Raw genomic sequence first — 24,886 nt, forward strand, 5'->3', positions numbered from 1 at the left:
TAGTGTTTTGAAAAAGCAAAGCTGTGGAAAAATGGGAATAATTAAACCCTGCTAATGAATTATAGGAAATAGAAGATCATAAAATAAACCGCAGCTTGAGGCTGTGCTCCAAGACCAGTTCGCAAAGGTAGAAAAGTGGATAGCGGATAACAAACTCTTTCTAAACACTGACAAAACTGTTACAATGATCTTTGGAACAGTACCTAAATTACACAAATTACACAATTCCCACCTATCCATCAAAACAAAATCAAATAGCACACTGACCGCAGTCCACTATTTCAAATACTTGGGTATGTTGTTAGACCCAAATCTATCCTTTGGCCTTCACATAGAAAAACTTGCATCTAAACTTTATCCAAAACTAGGTGCCCTGTACAAAATAAATCCTGCCTAAGTCCTAAAGTAAAGGAAAAGATTGTACAGTAACTGCTGATGCTAATCATTGATTATGGGGATGTAGTATATGCACCTGTACCGCAAACTCACCTAAATAAGCTTAATACATTGTATAACTCGTTCTGCCACTTTGTGCTACAATGTAATTACATTACCCACCATTGTGACATGCTAAAATAACTAAATTGGCCGTCGTTGGAATCCAGCATTTTTGGGAAGCTCCCACCCTACCTTTGCAGAATGCTCTCCCCGGCTGTTCCCACCTCCTATATCCTCCGATCCAGTACCAGCACTTTATTTAGTCTACTTCAATACAAAAAGAAAGTGGCTCAATCCTCCTTTTCCTACAGAGCACCGCAATTATGGAACGACCTCCCGCACACTTTCAAATTTTCAAACCTGAAATCCTTTAAGAGATCCATCTCTACATATCTCAAAACAGAATGCACCTGTCATAGTTGTTTACATATTTCTTACCTGTTTTATGTAAAATTTGGTATGTATTGTGTATTAATATTGTTTTTGTGTTTTATTGTACCGTATTGTATCAATGCAATGTTTTGTGCACCCAGGACATACTTGAAGACGAGAGAAATCTCAGTGAATCCTTCCTGGTAAAAAAATATTTTAGAAATAAATAAATTATATTGCCCACCCCAAGCTTCAGCCTTGATCATTGCAAGTATCTGCAGAAACACACATTGGCTGATCACTGGGTAATCCAGGTTTGATCCCGGTAAGACCATTTTACCACTAAGTGTCCCTAGGCAAGACACCTAATGATATATACCCACCTACCTCAAATCCACTTGTAATCCAATTGTAAAATTGCTTGAGAAGGACCTTTAAATATCCTCTTTCATTAATTGTAAATATGTAAAAGCTAATAATAAATACTGATATCAGCAATTGCCCCATTTATATTATGTGATTTGTTATGCATCCATATGCTAATTTCTGCTCTTCCTATTTACTTATAGTATATATATATTTTATTTTATAGTCTCTCCCACGTATACTTTCCTCTCACTTTTTCAGTCCTTTGGTCAATATACTCTAATACAGGGGTTCTCAACCCAGTCCTCAGGACCCCCTACCAGTCCAGGGATTACCTGGGTGTGTCTAAGGTGTTTAGAAAAAGGGAAAAAAATACCTTAGACTCTAAGGTGTTTTTTTTTTTCTAAACACTTTAGACACACCCAGGTAATCCCTAAACCCTGGACTGGTAGGGGGTCCTTGAGGACAAGGTTAAGAACCCCAGCTCTAATAATTGAGCCTTACATCATACATCATTATTTTTTAAATAAATGTTATATTTTATAATCTATGTGGAGATCTGTTATAAAATGCCAAAACCACATTTGTATATTCTCCTACATGTTTATGGTACTTTGCAATTAAGTTTATTTGCATGGAAGGGCTCTGATAGAATTGTCTTACTTCTAGAGACGCTGTAGGAATTTGACATAGTATTTACGATGGTATCAAAAATGCTTATATTTTTTTTTCAAAGACTCTTGTTTTGCTTGTAATAGCATATCTTGTCTTGTCATATGATCCAAAATCCAGCCTTAGACAGATGTCAAAGAAAATGTAAACTTGTGCATTCAAGATGTAAACATTAAAAGGATAATTTGCGAGTGACAAAAGCCATGATAAGCTCTTGACATAGCCCAGCACTCAAAGGAATCCCTTTCCAAAGCTAAACAAGCTAATTCAAACAAGAAATCTATAAATAATTTGACAAAGTAACAGAGTTAATGGAAATAGCTTTATTTTCCACGTGGCTTTCCACTGGCACCTGGCATCATTAAAGAATGGTAGGTATAAAATCAATTTTATAACCAAGAAAGGGCACATGGCATTAACATTAACAGAGTTAATGGAATTAGCTTTATTTTCCACGTGGCTTTCCACTGGCACCTGGCATCATTAAAGAATGGTAGGTATAAAATCAATTTTATAACCAAGAAAGGGCACATGGCAGACAGAGAACCAGGATATGTAATACGAATGGATTAGAGGGACTTCAAACATTTTTATAAACCTGCTTTTGAAGAATATCTCTCATGCCTATTACAACCTCTGCTTTTTTGAAGCGGCATACAATTCTATCTATAGATTGTGCCAGGAGATTTGCTAGCACATATAGAGTGGGGGAAAAAAAGATTTAAAGAACCTTCCAGTCACTCCTTCAGCATAGACTCTATGCCAAATAATTGACTGACAAGGGAGAGTTGAAAAGACTTCCTCATGGTAATCTTCTTGCTCTTCACACACAGCAACTACAGCGCATGTGTGTAACTCCCTAACTACTAACACTAGCCAGGGAGTATAGAAACAGAGTGAGCCATTCAGTTCAGATGTCACATGGTGGCAATGAAGCCAGCATGTCCACGTCAGAGAGGAGATGTGCCTCACTCAGAGGAGTTTTCTAAGGCAGGGCAAATCACAGAAGACTCCCAGCGGAGAGAAGGGCAGATCAGAGGTGGGTGCTACATAATTGTGACACCCACGAAGCTAAGGACATGGTGGCACTGGATGGGAGGCAAAGTGAGTATGTTTAGAAATGTTATATTGAATACATCATGTATCTCTGTGATGTGGGGCTGATAGAGACACACTTATGCATAACAGGTCCACTTTGAGAGCAGATAAAGTTAAAATTAAAAGTGTGGCATATTTGGTGGTAAATTTATATTTGCTTTTTTTAACATTCATACCATTTTATCTATTGTCAGGAACCCACAAGATTAAGTATAAGATTTATGGATATGGTTTCAAACAAATTGCAATTCATCTGAATTTTGAGCATTTGGCGAGTTGCTCGAATTCTGTAACTCCCAACCACCATGTGACCAAATCATGTAACAAATAAAATGGATTATGGACGCACCGTTTTGTTTGGTGCATGTTTTCGAATTTTGCCTTTTGCACCAAAAAAGAGACGATTTATGAGAAAAAAGATTGATGGCTAGGGGAACAGTCACTAAATGTTGATTTTATTTACAGGTCAAGTGAGAAGTAACCAATAGAGGTGGAAAAAGATGAGCAGTAAGAAAAATCTATATTATATATTATATATTTAGTATTTAGTTCTTTTCACTTACATTATATTTACATTTTGCTGTAAACTGATTGGCTTATTTTCACGTCATTGCGTTTTGTCGGAAACACTTTCCCAAAATTGTTTCCCTGAACATTATTAATTCGAACCGAAACACAATATGAACTCATTTCGGATCACTCAAACTATTTATTTTTCTGGGCGAATCGATTCATTCAAACTAAATTTTCTCACTGTGCCCAAATATATTAAATAGCGCATACAATTGATAAAAAAAAAAAAAAAAAAAACTGCAGCTGTCTGCTTTCTACTGATTAAATTAGACCTGAGCTTCTCTATAGATCTCATAGCAGTCCATATATTGATTTATTTTGATGCAAGTAATTGACAGTGCTATGGCTCTCTGTAAAAACCTGCATTAATCTCACAATTGCATTCCTTCTTTTTACTCGTTTTGGACTGCCGTTGATTTTTATATGCACTTGCAGAAAAGAAAGTTAAGGTTTAGTGTCCCTACAATGTATAGTTTACTAGCAAATGCATTGACATCTGAATAGCATTGACATTTCTTTGTTTTATCATATATAATTAAGTCACATGTATTGTTTATTTGTTAATAGCATAGAACCAGGTACTTAACAAAGTGATGTTGACACCAAGCATTGTTGTTACAGAACAGATGTCACATATAATCTAACTTTATACTTATTGTAATAAACCTGATAACAGCCACCATTTAGCATGTGCCTTATTTGAAGTTGGATGTACATCAAGAAAAAGGCAAATTTTCCAATTCATTGGCACAGTGTCCCGCATTTGACAATATAAAATATTCAGAGCACGTACACCTTGCTTGTGATCATCTGGGCAGGTTGTCCTAAATGTTTTTATACACTTGACAAATTTCACAGAGATGTTCTTATTATACATTATATGCATTTATAGTTTACAGTCACTAACTTGACATTTTATTTTTACAAGAGGCAAAGATAATTTCTAGTCGACAGTGAGAGTGAGAGGGGATAAATATACGATCTGCAGATGAAAACAGGTGGTAAATATAGCTCAGAGGCTTCTATCAATCTCTACATGAGCATTAAACTGTTGCTGTTTAAGGCTGTTGCTAACTACTAATTGATAAAAATTACATTTTGTAGCATGCAAACTTCCTGTAATCCCTAACATTAGCAACAGCTATTTTACTGATTTATTTTTTATTTTTTTTGGTAAATGTTACTGAAAACCAAAGAAAGACATCTAAAACTGAAATAGAACATTATCCTCCTGTTAGTATGGCTGAGTAAACAAATTTATCCCAAAGCATTCTGCTTTAAAAAAAAATAATTAAAAAAATAGTAAATGGTAGTAAAATATTCTTGTAAAAGTCTTATATGAGTCTTTAGAGGAACAGATATATTTCCTATGAAAAAAATAAAAAAAACTTGCCAGACACTAATGTTTCCATCCACTGTTAGAAAAATGTAATCATTTAAAGTTAGTCTAATTAAAAGTGGGAAACGTGTTAATTTAGGTATAGTGTAGCCGGTTCTGTAAATGTCTTGTTTTGGTGCAGAAATTAATATAATGAATTCTTAATATTTTTGAAAAACACAATTTGATCTATCAGGTCGTCTTACCAGAGCCATTTTTTTTTTTCAAATTTATGCCAAATTGATATGTACTAAATGGTATATCTCTACTGCCACTCTTTAAAATATGGTTTCCAAATGGAGTGAAACAATTCTGTATGAAACCAGAGAAACTGTGCTGCCATTCCAAATTTACTGGATGGTGTTGAGGATCTCATTATATAAAAGAGCGTGTTTAATGTATGTTGTATGCTATATATAAAATGTAAAACTATAAATTTTTTGGTGTGTTCCGTTTCCTAATATTTACATATTTAGATATTTACGGTAGCACCACTACTTAGGAAAGCAGGTTCTGGGTGTACCCTCAATTCCCCTTTATTTCTGTGTAGCTTTGGAATTCAGATCAGATTCCTATTGGACTGAGCACTATAGGTTATCTCTCATTTTAAAATTAGTGTAGGACCCACCGATATTGGGGTATTGTGATGGTGTTCTTAACATGATATGGCTGTATGGTATCACTAAATCCACATACCGGTATTTGTTTGCTACGATGTGTCATTCCCCATTTTTCTTTTAAATTCTTTATTTTTGCAGGTGATTTTTTACACATTCGTTTAAAAAACGTATACAAGCTTGGTTCGCCGTGGTTACATACTCATAACATTGTAGACACGTTATGTTCACCTGTATCTTTTGTTATATTAGACTAGGTCATACACATTTGAGACAGTGCCTCACACAACAGACATATTACATTAACTTGTCAACAAAGAAAAACAATAAGGTAAAAACTATTACAGTGCATTTTAACATATTGGTCTAAATACCGTGTGCTATGTCAAGGCGCTTGGGTACACCCTGGGTTGTGGAGGACATACAGAGCCCCTAAACAATGGGGTCAAATGGGGGGGGGGCAGGGAGAGATAAATGGCTAGCCGTCAGTAGGCTCTGAGGGAGCCTTCATTGGTGTTTGTCATATTTTTAGCACAGATGTCCTTTGGGTCTGGTTAGGAATACAATTAGCATAGAGTGGGAGTTTAGGGGAGAAGAGATTAAGAAGGAGTAAGAGACAGAAACAGTGGTGTCTTGTTGATTCCCCTTTTTTCTGTAATTCATACCTCTATTGGTACTAAGCATAAGTACCCAGAAGATTTGTTATCCACACTCACTGTATGGTTAATGGGGGATTAATTATAGCCTGGGATTATCCAGACCCCAATATTAAACAGGAGTGTACAGGAGTGTACAGTGACTCATCCCCATTCATCCCATGTGATAGAGTGTAATACATTTAGGGTGGCTAGGGATCCCATAACCGAATGTATAAAATATGTAGATTAGGGGATTCTGAATCCACTGGACATAATACCTAAAGGTCCACTAAAAATGTGAATAAAATCATCATCAAGTGACTGTCCTCCAGCCATCAATCATCTATTTTTCCCATCAGTCATCTATTTTTTGGGTGCCACAGCCAGAATTCAAAATCACAAACTACAAGAGACATTGCAAACTGAAACAGACATTGCAAACTGGAACAGACATTGCAAACTGGAACAGACATTGCAAACTGGAACAGACATTGCAAACTGAAACATACATTGCAAACTGGAACAGACATTGCAAACTGAAACAGACATTGCAAACTGAAACATACATTGCAAACTGGAACAGACATTGCAAACTGAAACAGACATTGCAAACTGGAACAGACATTGCAAACTGGAACAGACATTGCAAACTGAAACATACATTGCAAACTGGAACAGACATTGCAAACTGAAACATACATTGCAAAGTGAAACAGACATTGCAAACTGAAACAGACATTGCAAACTGAAACATACATTGCAAACTGGAACAGACATTGCAAACTGGAACAGACATTGCAAACTGGAACAGACATTGCAAACTGAAACAGACATTGCAAACTGAAACATACATTGCAAACTGGAACAGACATTGCAAACTGAAACATACATTGCAAAGTGAAACAGACATTGCAAACTGAAACAGACATTGCAAACTGAAACATACATTGCAAACTGGAACAGACATTGCAAACTGGAACAGACATTGCAAACTGGAACAGACATTGCAAACTGAAACAGACATTGCAAACTGAAAAAGACATTACAAACTGAAACAGACATTGCAAACTGAAATAGACATTGCAAACTGAAACAGACATTGCAAACTGAAACAGACATTGCTTGTTTCAGTGGTGTGGGATTTGGGAGCATTTTGGAATTCGGGAATTTGACTGCATTTTAAACCTTAATATATTTTTTTATTTTGATGTATGCATCTCCTAATTGATTTAACATATTGTCTGCAGCACGATACTATAACTATGGCATAAAAAATAAAAAATAAAAAATACTGTGCTAAATTATATAATTTGAATTAAAAAGCTGGTCCTGTTTTTCAACCTTTTTACAAACCTTTATTGTTTTATTGTTACAGCAATGTGCAATTTATCAACTTCTGAAGTAACAAGATTGAATCTGTGAATGTGACCATGATAGTTGATCTGGTTGAAATTCCTCTGATTCAGCTTTATCTACAGCAATCTATAATCTATTCAAAAGTCTGCTCGGCTCACCTACCTCATTTATCAAACTTCATCCTACTTCTCCAGTCTTTAAAATCATCCATTGGGTTCATATGCTTTAAAGAAACATTGTTAACACCTTGGTGACTGAACATTATCTGAGTTTTTGTTAGTTTGTGACTAAGGCCTTTTTGCATTTTTGCTATGTTTTTTTTCCCATGGTAAATTTCAGTTTTCTCATTAGGGAGTCTATATATTATATATATACATTTTGTAATAATTAACATGACATAGGGAAAAATATGTAAAATATGCGTAGAATAAAAAAAAAAAAAAGAAAAATCTAATTTTTAAATAACTTTTGTACAACTAGTGCAACTTAATTTTGCTGTTTCATTTTCCGAGGGGGAAAGAGGGAGAAATTAGAGACATGGAAGCACCGGGAGGGAGGAGGATATGGGAAACATGGAGGGGCTGAGGGGAGAGGGAATGGGAAACATGGGGTGGCTGGGAGGGAGGGTATGGGACATATTGAGGGTCTGCGGGGGGGGGGGGGGCGGGGAATGGGACATATGGAGGGGATGTGGGACAGAGGGAATGAGACACATGGAGGGGCTGTGGGGTCGAAGCAATGAGACACATTGGGGGGCTGGGCGCGGTAATGAGACACATGCAGGAGGTGGGGGGGAATGAGAGGGGGGAGGGTGAGACACCAGGGGGGTGGAAATAAGACACATGGGAAGGTCTGGTGGATTCTAATGATGCGTCTGATCTAATTGTTTTAGGTGCTAAGTTAATATTTACGTTCTTTTCTGTGCTGTCAGTAACAAAATTATGCTGGGTTTACAGGTATCTTTAATATCACAACCAACCTTAGTTTCTTCCTACCTTCTGCCCACATCGTTAGAATCTTTAGGAAGTGGGCAGCTCCACCATGATGCAATACACTGGCTACTTTGCTAGGACATTGGAGCCTGAATGGAGGGATACGTGTCAATCTGTTTCTGTAGCATGATCTGTAGTTGCAGTAATGGATAACCACATACAATAGGTTTATCTCACTCTCCTCTATTATGCAATCCTTGGCAGTTGGCATAGCCATCTATGCTGAGAATGGTTTGACTAGTAAGGGCTAGATATTTGAATTTAAACTGTTCTTAAAATGTATACATTTGCTTCTACTTCTACTAAAACAATCTATATGTTGTGTTTTCTCCTTTTGCATGTAACACCTTCATCTTAAATTATCTAATTTCAATCTTTTGACATTTTAGAATACACCAAAATATTTCAACTGGAATGCATTTGTGACATTTTAATGCTTCACTTTATACATTGCAATAACTACAATAGCCATAATAGAGTTTTAGACTAGATAGATGTGTAATAGAGGGGTCTTTCCATATGATTAGATGGCTTCTTCTGACTCAGTCAACACATATATGTGCTGAGATTCTTCCCTAGTACGCATGCGTGGGGATTGCAGTTAAGATGGACCAAGCAGCAGGGGCGTACCTAGAACATTTGTCACCCGGGGCGGATCCTGGGCTTGGCACCCCCCCCCTCCTCTCCCCCCCACAAAAGAAAACCTGTAACATTTTTTAAATGTTTTCCTTTTTTAAATTTTTTTATGTGTTGAACAAATTTCGAAACTTTGCAAAACCGCTGTCAGCCCCTTCTACAAAACCCTTGTGTGCCCCACCCCCTACTACAAAACCCCTGCCCCGCCCCGTCTACAAATCCTGTACTGCCCCCGTCTACAAAACCCCTGCAACCCCATCTACAAATCCTCTTATAAAGACTCCTGTCCCAATATAAAACCCCTGCCCCTTCTACAAAATCCCTGCAGCCCCACACACACAGTTACAGGCAGACAGTCACACATACAGTCAGAGACAGTCATGCACACAGTTACAGGCAGACAATCACATATACATTCACACACACACACGCTCACAGGCAGGCAGTCACACACACACAGTAAAAGGCAGCAGCAGACAGTCACATGCACACAGTCACAGACAGTCACCCACAGTTACAGGCAACATCAAACAGTCACAGGCAGACAGTCACACATACATAGTCACATGCAGACAGTCACACAGTCACACACACAGTTATAGGCAGACAGCTACACACACACACAGTTACAGAGTCATAGCCAGGCAGTCACACACACAGTTATTGGCAGACAGACACATATACAGTCACACACACACACAGTCACAGGCAGAGAGTCACACACACACTGTTACAGGCAGACAGACACACACACAGTTACAGGCATGCAGTCACACCCCCCCCCCACACACACACATACACAGTTACAGGCAGACAGTCACACACACAGTTAAAGGCACGCAGTCACACACACACACACACACACACATACACAGTTACAGGCATGCAGTCACACAAACACAGATACACACAGTTACAGGCAGACAGACACACACACACACAGTTACAGGCATGCAGTCACACACACAGGCATGCAGACACACACACACACACACACAAACACAGTTACAGGCATGCAGACACACACAAACACATTTACAAGCATGCATACACACACACACACACAACACAGTTACATGCATGCAGACACACACACACAAACACAGTTACAGGCATTAAATCACACACACACACACACACACACACAGTTACAGGCATGCAAACACAGTTACATGAAGACAGTTTTACAGACACAGTCGCACAAACACTATTACTTACAGACAGGAGCTGGAGGAGGAGTGGATTCACTGGAGTCCTCCTGAAACCTGTTGGGTGGAGAGGCAGGGATGTCTTCTTGCTGCACCTCCATGTGCAGCAGTAACAGCAGCAGGTAAGGGCCGTATTAAGCCCCGCCCCCGCTGCCCATTTGGCTCTGCCCCCGATTCTGCATATCTCCGCCCCCACTTTCCTTCCGTGCGGCCAGTTCAGCTGCTCCTTGCATGTGTTAGCTGTTCTGGCCGCACGGCACCCTAACTACTAATGGGGGCTACTGTGCAGCCACAGCTCACACAGCCACCACACCAGGGTCTTGGCACCCCCCACACAGTGGCACCCGGGGCGGACCACCCCCTCCCTTAGTACGCCACTGCCTAGCAGCAGGTTTTTTTGTTTGTTTTGTTTTTCTGTAGCTCATGTGGGGTGTATTTTTTATTTTATTAGTACAGTTCTTCTATGCAAGTGGCCAAAACCTCAGGAACATCAGACCATGGAACTCTCAGACATTGTATTAGATGAATATAGGAAGTACTGCATGTGCCTTGACCGACAAAGGATGTGGACAAATAACAAAGGATGCAGACCTACTGAAACTATTGGTATTTTTGTGCACAGTGATACAATTCAGTTCAGATACTTTTTCCTGAAATAGAACAGTTTTCGCGACACCCACATTTTAGCAAAATGGCAGTAGAATTTTGGTGCCAAAAACCTGATTCGGGAAACAATCAGAGGAACCAAAAGGGTGCAAAAATGGGCCAATCAATATACTACAAAAAAAAAAAAAAAAAAAAAAAAAAAATATATATATATATATATATATATATATATATATATATATATATAAAATTAATATAATGTATATATTTTTGAGTGCATGGATAGAAACAGTAAAAATACCTATATTTATATATTACACATTTATTGAATATACAATGTAAAATAGACAAATATAGATTTGTATAACTGCTCTTCCTTTTTACCTTCTATTATTTAATTTTCACTTGATTTGAGTGAATAAAAGCAACATTTAGTGACTGTCCCATAGTCATCAATAATCTTTTTTCCCATCAAACATCTCTTTTCTTGTGACATGGTGGAATTTAGCATCATGTGTCAAAACAAACATATTCAGCCATTGTGTGGCTAGTTTGGTTGGTAATTCAGGTACATTGGCTCGGAGTTCGGGAATTTGACCGGAGTTCGGGAATTTGACCGATCACCTGATTGGCCCAATGTCCGACAATTTGCAGTTCAGACCAAAACAAATCTCCAAATCATCCTATTGACATTCCTTGAACAACATATATAATCCAAACTAAACCACTAAAATTCTGCCACTGGATATTAGCTTATAACAGAGTAGAAATTAGAGTTACAAAATCAAATTAAATATCTACCAAACTCTTTTCATTTTTAAACACTGTCTTTAGTGAAGAAATACACAATTCTAAATAAATGGCTATCACGTATTTGTGAATATAAAACAGGAATGTGGCATATGATAAACTTGGCTTGAATCCAACTTAATATTAGGTAACCAGTAATAATAACTTAAATAATTAAGTATTATGGTGCCACTGCAAAAAAAAAAAAAAAATGTTATTTGAATATAAAAAAATAAATAAACTAGTGATTTTAAGGAGACTTTTAATTATTGGGAAATTTGTATGTATTTCTATATCTTGAATAGTAGGCAAATATGTGAATATAATTATAAACTGATTTTTTGTTTTTATGTTTTAATGGATGGTGTGTGCAATTATACACTCAAATGGAAAAAGGTCATTTTCTAATTCCTCAATCCAATTCTAAGATGTCAAAATAACTTTAAAATTCTAAAATCCAAGCCTGTTGGTGGAATTTTACTATTAAATTAGCATTTCTACAACAGGACATTTTTAACAAGTCATTTTAAAGGGCGTGGGTTTTATTTTTGAAGTTAGACTTTGTCTATAAATAATAAATAAAGTATGCTGTTACTTAGAACATTAAATAGCAAAATTTGGGGTTGTGGGTATTTTGCTTTTTCTTGTGTTATGCAAAAAAAAGGGCTTTTAAAAATAACTTTGTTTGAAAAAAATTAGGATAAAATAAGGCACTTACTTTTAGGGTGAATTTTTACAGCCTTAGATTCAATGGTGTTTGATAGAGTTACCATCCACTTTTCAGACACATTTGTTTCTTCTTGTGAATACACCCCGAGAAACAAAGAGGGAAAAAAGATGACAAGAAAAAGCAGTGTAATAATGTCTTTTGACAGTGAATGTTTTCTAATGTTCTACAAATGAATCCTTATTTATTAGGGATTTTAAATTATCTCTATCTTCAAAGAATAAAAATGGCACCATTACTCGGCTGAAAATAGTATTTTATTTCATCACAGAGTAGGCAACATTTTGGTCAAGCAAGACTTTCTTCAAGCCTATTTAGACTTGAAGAAGCTCCTGAGATGAAAACAAATTTCACCTGAAAAACTGTGCCGAATATTTTTGTTCTTTGTTGTATATATGGGAGTAGAGGTGGTCTGGGCTTGTAAATAGGTTATATTTTCTAACTATCAATGGGATATATGTAACATATTTTTTTTACATTAAACAGTCATTTGTGTATTAAGTCAACATTTTTTTTAAAATTTATTTTGTGAACAAGAAATAAAGCTAAGGTTAAAACAAACAGGGTCACTTTTAGGATATCTATATAAAAATTGTCAATAATTAGGCACTTATATTTTATAACCAATGCTAGAGATTAAAGAACACATATCAAGGTGAAAAGGTCATTGGAGTAATTAGAAACAGGGTAGGTAATTATGGTTCATTGACATGGACTAAAAATCAGGAGAAATTTATAATATCTATTTTGTATTCATGGTAGCATTCAGTTTTAGGGTATGACACATTCTGTTAGGAGGGTATCATTTTATTTAGACCTGTAACGTAAATATACATGGGGATATTGTTGACAAATGTAATAACAGTAGTAATAGTAATTGTTTTTAAAGTGATGCAGGTCATGTGTGTTACATCTTGTGAAAAACAAAACATATTTGTCGAATTTAACCTTCGTTATAACTACCAAATACACACTGAATTAAAGCAACATTTGCTGTGTTATATTTTTCACTTACCCTTTAATTCCTTCATTTTTTATACCCTGGCCCAATATTTTCCCTACGTATCTAACAAGCATTCAACATGTCTGTTCCTCAGCCAATGTTACAGCCAACTCCTAGTTTACTATGTTATTCTATACTAAAACGTTTAGTCTCTTAGCATCTCCATTACCAGTCTTTCTCAGCTTCATCTCAATTAGCATATCATATCAACTGCTTCCAATGGCACAACACCAATTTCCATTTTGCAAAAATCATCAAACTTAAATCTATTCCTACATTATACAAAGGTCTTGAAGATTCTGTCTGTATTATATTTCTCTGAGTACACTAAATATTAAATAAAATCAACTCCAGATACCTTCCTCTGAAACAACACTACTTCTAAATAACTTGGGTCTATTTTTAATTATTCACATCATGATAATTTCCCTAAAAATGTAATGCAACCTATGGGAAAATCCGAGGTGTAGTAGGAGCACCGAACAATGCAACATTTTGCTGTCAAGATTTTGCATCTTCAAGGATAAGCACAACATACTTAAATTAATTCCCCAAATAGAAAGATAACATATTAGTTTGTCTGTAAAAATATCAAGGGAAGGATATTGCACCGCCTTGTATAAAAGTAATTATTTACCAGATGCGAAGTTTTATAATGAATGAACAGATTTCCTAAATTTACATAACATTAAATGTAGCATACAGATACATCATAACTGAGACATCAATAAATAGTATATGTGTTTCTTAATCAAAAACTATTTGTTATTACTTTTTCCCATGACAAAGCACACTTACTACCTCTATCATGAAAAAACTAAATCTCTGTTATTCTCTATATTGTTAAAAGGCACATTACAAACACACTCTTTTTTACCAATCCATTCACGATCTCAGACCATGACATGGAATAGATCACGAGGCCCGATGGTTGGGCTCATCGCAAGACCCTGACAAAGTCCATCAGACGTCTAATGTAATCTAGGGAATTCATAGGGCTAGAGGTGGTAAGAGAAGATTTGTCATGAATGGGGGGATAATTTGTGAGTTGCTTACTTGACTTGAACGTGTGAAGTGTGTGCTGTTTGGAGTTATGTGTGCTTAGTGCGTAAGTCATCGGTTTGTGAGTTTTTTTGTTGATATGATGATTGATATATTTGGATTTGTGGCCTGCACACTTTTATCTCCCTGAAGATAAAGTTCATTCAGTGGGTCTATTTTAGAGCCTGTACTTACATTGCTTTAGCCCCCCTAAAAGCATTCCTTAAGAATCACATTGTAGACAATGGTAGACCCTTTTAGCGAAATGCTACACTGCTGTTGCTATTAGCTACCATTTGTAATATATAATGAACTCCTATATGCAATGTAAATTGCATGTATCATTATATTCAAGAAGAGATGTGTGCTTTAGATACCTAAGGTATTATTATGTTTTGTTAATTCTGTTATTGTGTGTAAGCGTACTAAAAGTCATGTAAAATGTATAGCAGTGACATTCAAATGATATCAGTATGAACTACCAAGTCTCAGCTTAGAACTAATAAATACTTTGGTGTTCATAATTATCACATCACTCACTGAACCTTATCAAAGAGATACAATGAGGCTTGTCCCAATGCAGACAGATTTCTGTGTGTCCAAATAAATGGTGCAGGCATTGACATTTTGTTCTGCCTCAAGCAATATTTACCTTGTTAATAAAACCTTGGAAAGAATGAGTTATTTCTGTCATATGCTTTTTTTAAGAGTTCAATATAACAACATCACACAATATCCTGTTTGCCAATGTCTGTCCTTTCTATGTTGCTTGATCCAATTTGCAGTGAAAAATTTGTCAGCAACCTTTCCTGTACTAGAAGCATTGTTTTAGCTGTGGCAAATATATGTGTCCTTGTTTGTCACTGAGGTCATGGAAAGGCTGACGATAATTTGAGCCATTGTGTAACAATAATGGCAGAGCTACATATTGGGTACCACTGATTTATCTGTTCAGAATGATAAACATATCAATAACTTGTTCTTAAAAGCATTTACTTTTCAAACAATAAATAAAATATTTTCTGGTGCTATTGAATTTTTAATAATTTTAGCTAGTTTTTTTTATTAATTTATTACATTTATTATTATTTTTGTTATTATTTGTCAAAAATAATAATTAAAAAATGCAACCATCCTTTTTGTATCCAAAAGGATATAAAAAGGGATACTTATTCTATATTGTCAAATACCTAGGGATTTCCAATCTTGCTGGTCCATTTTACGGGCCAACTGCTACTCATTAAAGTGCCTATTGTTATCGAGTAGTTGTTTACCGGCAGCCAAATTTCTCAAGTAGAGACAGGGAGTTACTGGCTGTCGCTACTTAACCCCTTAAGGACCAAACTTCTGAAATAAAAGGGAATCATGACATGTCACACATGTCGTGTGTCCTTAAGGGGTTAAAGTTTATCACTAAGTATTGGTCATTAGAAACTATTATTCTTTATGGGAGCCACTAACTGCTATGTACATAGTGACTGGTTTCTGTTCCTGTCGCTACCATTTTTAACAACTGCCGCTAGCCCCAAAAACATAACACCAACTTCTGGCCTGGTGCATGGATGTTACCATCAGCAATTTCACATTCATCATATAGCAAAAATACATGTTAGCTATATGGCATTATACTGAAATCCTATGGCACAGATCAGAGCATATTAAATTGTATCAAAGAATAATACAAATTAAGAAAAGGTAAGACTCATGATATAAAAAAAAGTATTGTGTAAATAAGTAAAGTGCATGTGAAATTTAAATGAACAATTCACATAGCAAAACAATAAACATTAAAAGGTGCATGTATCTGGGATAGCACCAAATCACTATTTAGTACAGTGTATAGAATTTCTCTATCTCCTGCTAAGGACAATCACTGGGTGAAGCACCCATACTTAGGGTGAGCCATTTTTACCAGCAAGTTGTGGTTGCTATGGTGACAACGTACACAGTATGTGCTTTTGTGTTTTACCAGGAGGTGGCTAATCTGAGGCTGATCAGAATGTTTGTGATCAGACATTATTGGTGCCCAGGTGATAAAACACAGCGACAAAATTGGAAACCCGTCAATATTTAGTATCTGCAGCAACCTACCAGCGGTTGTTAATTGCAACATCATATAACAGCTATTCGAAACAAGCCCTTAGTAGGGTCATCTATAGCCATGTTTCCTTTAGGCATGTTTCCTTGCCATGTACAATAGTGGTCAACATGAGCTTGGTAGAGAAAGGATTACGAAGAAAAAAGCGGTACTACATTGTGAAATCTGTGTGTTCATTCGATATTTATTTCATGAAATAATAGTATTCAAGAAAATGTTGTTTTGTTTATTGTTACATTTAAATTTTATGTGTTGTGGTCTTTAGAAAATAATTCAATAGATATGTAGATAACACTGACCGTATATTTTGGTTAATAAATCCACTTTCATATCATATAGGCACGTACAAAATATATTTATAAAAATGCATAAAAAGTGGCACAGTCCACTGGACCACACAAAGAGCAGTCACCACATTTAACAAAATAGAATTACCTCTCAGGGTTAATTCACTCATCAGAAAATTTGAAGACTAAATACGAAAAACAGAAGCTATCTACCATATCGGGCAAGAACTGAATTGACGCTGAAGGAGAAAAATTTGTATCTGAATCTCCAAGAATCACCTGGAGAAAAACTGAATCTCGAATCACCTGAATTTTTGGTCCTGTATCACAAAGATGAAAAAACAAAACAATTAATAATAATTATAATAGAAAATAAGCAGCTGATCCTGAGACCTCTTAATAAGCAGAAGGAGCCAAGACTCTATCAAACAAGGAGTATCTGTACAATTGCCTCACCTTAAGTATGATAGGTGAGATTTGAAAATAGAGCACAAAGCAGCTGCTATCCCTATTTCTTATTTCAATACACTGTCTGTGAGATTAATTAAATCTCTAATGGCAGTGGGAATGGGACTGTACATTGTGTAGGAATACACTTGTTTCCAGTAAAGTAAGAACCCCCGATCACATTAAGAATTACATGCACACATCCTATAATCTAGAGAAAGGAAAGAGGTTCTGTAGAATATAATTCTAGGTCAGGGGTAGGCAGCCTTCGGCAGTCCAGATGTTGTGAACTACATCTCCCATAATGCTCTTACATACGTAATGCTGAAAACATCTTGAGTAATAAAGGTTGCCTGCACCTGCTCTGTGCATTTTTATCCCAAATGACTCTGCAGAACATCCAGATTCAAAAATAAATAATAATAATAATAATAACACACTTCACTGCACTGCAATAGTAGATACTCAAAAAATATGTTTCCCTTGACAATTCCTAAGTTCATCTTGTAAAAAACAACTTAATCTTTGCTAAAGTTCTTACGAGAAGAAAATTTGACATTTTAGTGCCCAATATTCTACTTTCTGGACATTTGGAATTCATGACAAACATTATTTAACTAAAACTTATAGCCAAGTCAAGATTTTTCACTTCGGCTAAACACAAACACTGCAATTAAAATTATACAGATTAGCAATTTTTGGTAATTTGGCAATTATACTTTGCGCCTTGTATTTTAAATTCCCTGTGAATTCACTTGAATCCCTGATAACTCCCACCATAGTAAAAAACTACAACAACATTATTAGGTGCTGTGACATTTTTCTTATTTATTCTGTAATGGGATGTTTTTCTTATTAATGACAAAGGGTATTTAACCCCTTAAGGACCAAACTTCTGGAATAAAAGGGAATCATGACATGTCACACATGTCATGTGTCCTTAAGGGGTTAATACTTACAAGTAATACCTGATTTGCACTAACATATCCTGGTATCCCACAATGTGTTATAATAAACATATGTATACATATTTACATGTGTTAAAATAGTATCTAGGAATAATATGCATAAGTATATTTAAAAATGTTTCTTCATGCATCTTGATGCTCAAACCAGGAAACCGAGGTATCAATAGATACCAGGGGCTCCACTCTGTCAGCTGGGGCCATTTTTAGTGGCCACAGACTGACCATGGTGCTGTATGCAGTGCTAAAAGATAGCGCTGCATACTTACCTATAAATCCATTTCGACCCAGAAAGGGTCTAGCTTCATGTCCCCAAGCCAATTGTGACTGGTACTGGGATTTGCCAGCACTGATGACAATGTAATATTCCTGTAATACTGTACAAAAGAACAATATGAGGTTGAAACAGACCACTCTCTACTGTTTAAATTGGACACCCATCTGCTAATAAAAGTATTGATATTAGCAGAGGGTTTCCTTATGGTGATGGATAGTGGTGGGGTATGGCTAGGGTAAGATCTAAGGGTATGGTTAAAGTTAGGTAGCGTTAGGGTTAGATTTAGGGGTATGGCTAGGGTTAGGATAGGGTTAGGTGTACAGTTAGGGTAAGGGTTAATTCTCAGTTTGATTTTATGCTGTATTAGGGCTAGGGATGGTATAGGGTTAAAGTTAAGGGTAAGGTTAGGTTAGGTATACGGTTAGTGTTCGTGTAAGCACAAGTTAAAGGGTATGGTTGGTCTAGCATTAGGGGAGGTTAGTATAAGGTTAATGTTAACTAGCAAATATTAATTGTGATCCTACACATATTATGCATTTATCAATCAAGACTGATATGTAAATCTTTTTTGAGTTATTTTTATTTAGTTGCAATGGTTTAAAAAAAAAAAATAAGCGAAAATTTAAGATTTATCTGTCCCCTATTTTTAACATTTTATTTACACTTAATGTTGTGTTAGGTTTACATATAGAATATTAGGAGAAAACTTTTTTGTACTTTAAAGATCAATATATAATATGTACAGATGCGCAAATTCTAGGTTTTGTTTTGGTTCAGATCTTGGACAATTAGCTCAGTTCTTAAGTGGTTATGTTTCAGCAATAAACAATGTTAAAAAATAGTGTTTCCTATCTGTATATCTTGGTTTGTTGCATCCTTCAAATGTGATATTCATTTGCAATCTTTTAAATATATATTTTTTCATATTGTATGCTTAAACATGAAATAAAAAAATAAAAAAAAAGTGTATTGAACACATGTTCTACTTGAGTGCAGTGTAGGCTGGCATCCATATGCCTCCATTATTTGATTGTCCTAGCTCACCGCAGATGTCATTACATCATAATTACATGTGGTACAGTGATCATTCATGACTTCCCCTTACTATTTTCTCTAGTATGATGGAACTCTGTTACATTACTCCTGTCTTCTGGTTGTTGTCTACACGTTTGGAATGACAGGAGGAGATTTGAAGATACATGCTATGCATGTTTTAATAAAAAAAGTGTAAGTTTATCATCTTTTCTCAACCATACCAAATGTAAACTAAGATTGAGCATAAACTGTTATAGAGATGACAACTAATTTAGAACATTCATGACTGTCTACCCGGCACTGTATAGTCAATCATTCACTATGTAACATATTTTCATGATAAATTATTTGCATGGAAATCAAATCGTTTATAACAGTGCTACTATTTTTCACAAACAAATAGACACATACAGATGTGCGGGTGAATCGCTCAAGAATAATGATTCGGGTAGTTGCTTGGGTTAAACACACCAATTATACAATCATTATTCAGCTATCGTTATGCATATGTCTCCTATCATTCATTTTCATCCACTATGGTTCTTCGACACAGAAAGGTTCAGGATGTTGTCCTTAAAAGGAGCAATGTAAATAATGTAGCTTGCTGTAGTGGTTATGTTGACTAGAATGTTGGGGGGCCATCCTCTGGTTTATTATCAAGATGTTTAGGATATGCTTGACATAAACCAGGGCTCTTTTTGGTGGCCGAGATGTAGGCGGTTCCTGAGCACCAAGAACAGACCTGGTTTATATTAAATCACTGTAAAATGCTTGAATATTACTCCCGGGGACAGTACCAGAGTATTTAAGACAACATAACCACTGCAGTAAGTTATACTGTTTATATTGCTTCTACTGTCCCTTCAATCATAATGCACATTTTTTTTAATTATGATTATTATTATAGTGACTATGGAGAAGTGAGAGACAGACCCATGGAAAACAGGGAATTGTTTCTGATGATTATTTTACCTGAAGAATGGTCCCATCCATTTTTCTTTACAAATAACCTCCTAGTATCAGGTGGGAATAGTCCATTTTAAATATATTAGCAATATATTAGCAATGCATATTGTTATTGCAAGTCGAACATGAAAGTGATTCCAAGAGTTTGCAAGTCTAACATGAAAGTGATTCCAAAAGTTTGTATATGTGTTAAATATTCACAGATAGTACATACAAACAAAGGCACCGGTATGTTTCACCTTGGACAGTCAATTTTCATCGATTTCCTCCAAATTCTGTCTCAATAACAAATGTAGATTGTCTTATACCATATCAGCAATAGTTAATGATCTAGCTTTGATGGTCTCTTGCTATCTTGCCAGACTATTCTGGGGCAGACTAGATGGGCCGAATGGTTCTTATCTGCCATCACATTCTATGTTTCTATGTTTCTGGAATGATTTGGAGACCTTACCAACTTCCTACTTCCTAATGTACCCACAAGAGTATGAGAACAGAACTCAATTTGTGATAGGACTCTTCAAAAATATGTAAACCTGGGCCATCACCTTATTTTACAAGTGTTTTTTTTTCATAATAAAGTTGTCACTATCTTTACATATTTTACCATATTCGCTGTGACTTTGTAATTTGAAAGCGTACGTACCGTAATGTATTTTAATAAAATTGAGTGATTATGAGAGCTATCTGCATGTCTAAGACTCTTTCCATCAGATTGTTACCCCTTGCCCTTGCCAAACAGTCCTACTTTTCCTCTCTCATTAGTTCATGCTCCCGCAATCCCAGGCATCTCTTTGACACCTTTAATTCTCTTCTTCGCCCTGCTGTGGCCACCCCCCAAACTAACCTTACTGCTGATAACTTTGCATGTTACTTTACTGACAAGATTGAACAGCTAAGGAAAGAATTCTCCCCTCCTTGCCATTCTGTTTCTCAACAACACATGCCTTTCCTACCCTTCAGACATTCTCCCCGGCTACTGACCAAGAGGTGGCTGCTCTTCTCTTTTTCTCTTGCCCCACCAGTTGCCCACTCGATCGTGTCCCATCTCACCTTATTAGATCTCTCTTCACTTGTCTCGTGCCTTCCTTAACACACATCTTCAACTGCTCTCTCTCTTCTGGCATTGTACCTGCTGACCTTAAACATGCCACTGTAGTACCTGTACTAAAAAAATCATCCCTCGACCCGTCCACCCCCTCTAACTATTGTCCCATATCCCTGCTCCCTTTCTCCTCACAGCTTCTGGAAAGACGTGTCTTTACCCGTGTGTCTCATTTCCTCAATTCCAACTCTCTCCTTGACCCTCTTCAATCTGGCTTCCACCCTCTCCACTCTACTGAGACTGCGCTTATCAAAGTTACTAACGACCTAATCGCAGCTAAATCCAAAGGCCACTACTCAATACTAATTCTTCTTGACCTCTCTGCGGCATTTGACACCGTTGATCATGCTCTCCTTCTTCAAACTCTTCAATCACTTGGTCTCTGTGACTCTGTCCTCTCGTGGTTTACCTCTTATCTTTCCCTACGCTCATTCAGTGTTTCCTTTTCTAATGATACCTCCCCCCTCGTCCTGTCTCGGTTGGAGTCCCCCAAGGCTTTGTCCTTGGTCCCCTTCTATTTTCTCTTTATACTGCCTCTCTTGGCAAACTTATTACCTCTTTTGGATTCCACTACCACCTGTACGCTGATGACACCCAGTTATATCTCTCCTCCCCGGACCTCTCCGTTGCCGTCCTGCAATGTGTCACTGCTTGCCTTTCTTCCATCTCTGAATGGATGTCCTCCAGCTTTTTGAAACTCAATCTCTTTAAAACTGAGCTCCTTGTCTTTCCTCCTCCTAATACTGAACCTCCTCTCTCTCTCTCCCTTCAAGTTTGTGGTACCCACATCAGTTCATCCTTGCAAGCGCACTGTCTTGGTGTCATACTTGATTCTGGCCTCACCTTTGAGCCTCACATCCAGCATGTTGCCAAATCATGTAGATTCCATCTTAAAAACATAGCCCGCATCCGCCCCTTTCTTACACAAGATGCTACCAAGGAGCTTGTCCAGGCTCTAGTAATTTCCTGCATGGATAATTGTAACCCTCTCCTGATTGGTCTTCCCAAAAGCCGTACTGCCCCACTACAGTCCATAATGAATGCTGCTGCCACACTGGTTTTTCTCTCTAGTTGTTTCTCTCACACCTCACCCCTCTGCGAGTCCTTACATTGGCTTCCTATATGCTTAGGAGTCAATTCAAGGTACTAACTCACAGCTATAAAGCACTGAACAACTCTAGCCCCTCTTATATCTCCTCACAGATCCACAGGTATGTCCCTTCTCGGTCTCTCCGCTTTGCCCTCGACCACCTCCTGTCCATTGTCCGCACCTGTACGGTCAACTCACGCTTGCAGGACTTCTCGTGGGCGGCTCCCTTCCTATGGAATAGCCTGCTTACCGCCATCAGACTCTCCCTTAGTCTTGCATCTTTTAAGAAGTGCCTTAAAACCCATCTCTTTAGGAAAGCTTATGGCCTCCAAGACTAACCTCTACCTCACATACCTGTCTCTTTCTCTCTCCTAAACGGCAGCCCACCTTATTTGACTGCAAATTCCTGTCCTAATGTGTTTTACACCCCACCTCCTATAGAATGTAAGCTCGATTGAGCAGGGTCCTCTTCAACCTATTGTTCCCGTAAGTTTTTTGTAATTGTCCTATTTATAGTTATATCCCCCCTCTCATAATATTGTAAAGTGCTATGGAATCTGTTGGCGCTATATAAATGGCAATAATAATAATAATAATAATAATAATAATAATAATAATAATAGAACAATTCATCCGGCCATTTTTTAAATTTTAAAAAGAAAATTAATTTTCAAATTAACCCTTTCTTTGACCTTTACTAAGTCCAGTCATGGACAACTGCTCACTAGTGCATGAACTACTTTCTAAATGGTTTTCTATTAAGAGGTAAATGATGCAGAAAAATCAGGGATAATCCTGGGCTGATGCAATCTGTTCAAAGCTTATTTCATCTCTTGACAAAATGTTTTCACTGCGTTATGAAGCTCATTCCATCTCCACTAGGAATAATTTACAGTATCTGGCCATGCAATAAATAAATCTGGACACCCATCACTAAAAAAACCCTTGTGCATGTTCTATCCTCACACTTGCTAATAAGAGGTGGAAAATGATTAAAGTGATTGCTGGTCATTACTGCATCTAATTTAATTCTGCTATTTCCATATATTCTTTGATAATAATTAGTCAATGAATGGTCTGAATTGAAAATTTCTATATACAAGTGCAGTGTATTTTTTTCAGAAATATGCATGCTGAAAATAATTATATAAAATAAATCATTTAAGAAATCTTATTAATCATTAATCATGGTCTCATCTTATTCTTTAAAGTATTGTTAATTACTATTTTAGATTGCAGGATCTTATTTTATTGATGCAATATAATGTTTTCACACATGAAAGCACTAAAGTTATTATTATATTATATTATACTGAACCTTTGGTCCAATAGAGTAGGTGGATTAACTCTTCCACTCCCCAAAATTGTTTATAAACACTTTTACTTTTTGCATTGCAAAATAGCACTTAATACATTTTGCTCATAAAGTCAAAAACAATTTTGTTAAAAACTGTAGGTTGTCAGAAAAAAAAAAAACATCTAAACAACTTCCTTAACAAAACTGTATTCTCTGCTTACAAATAATTGCAAGGGAACTGGAAAGCTCTCAGTAAACAAACTTAAAATGGGAAAATGCAAAAGATTTCTCCTCAATATCAGTACAATTTGTGAGTAAGGTGTTACAGCATTTTGGAAAACTCTGTATAGTACATCAATTTAATGTAGCTGTACTTCTATGTTATGCAAAGTGGGTTAATTAGAAACTCCAGGCCCAGGGTGCAAGAAATAATTGAAGCACATCCACAATGCATGGTTTGTATACAACTATTTTTTTTTTTTGTTGTTTTTTTTTTTTTCTGTGTTAGCATCCCCCACTTACCACTTACTTGCCCATCACTTACTGTCCGTCTCCCTCCACATTCTCCCTCTTCTTTCCCTTTATTTTCTGCCCCTCTATCCATATTCCTCCACCTTCTGCCACTCTTTCCGTATTCCCCCCACATTCTGTCCCTCTCTTCATATTCTCCATCTTCACTTTCTGTTTATCTCTCGATATTCTTCCATCTCAACTTTCTATCCCTCTCTCTGTATTCTTCCACCCGCACTTTCTGTCACTCTCCATCTTCCCTCCCGTCATTTTCAAGTTTCTCCTTATTCTCTATCTAG

At 36.6% G+C, this 24,886-nt stretch overlaps 1 protein-coding gene across 1 annotated transcript in view; it reads right to left on the reverse strand.

The window, feature by feature from the left end:
• KCNH8 (potassium voltage-gated channel subfamily H member 8) overlaps window positions 1-24,886 on the reverse strand; it is a 461,858-nt gene that overhangs the window by 67,210 nt on the left and 369,762 nt on the right. The window lies entirely within an intron of this gene.

The sequence above is a fragment of the Pelobates fuscus genome, chromosome 4 (assembly GCF_036172605.1).
Source record: "Pelobates fuscus isolate aPelFus1 chromosome 4, aPelFus1.pri, whole genome shotgun sequence".
In the NCBI taxonomy this organism is placed as follows: Eukaryota; Metazoa; Chordata; class Amphibia; order Anura; family Pelobatidae; genus Pelobates; species Pelobates fuscus.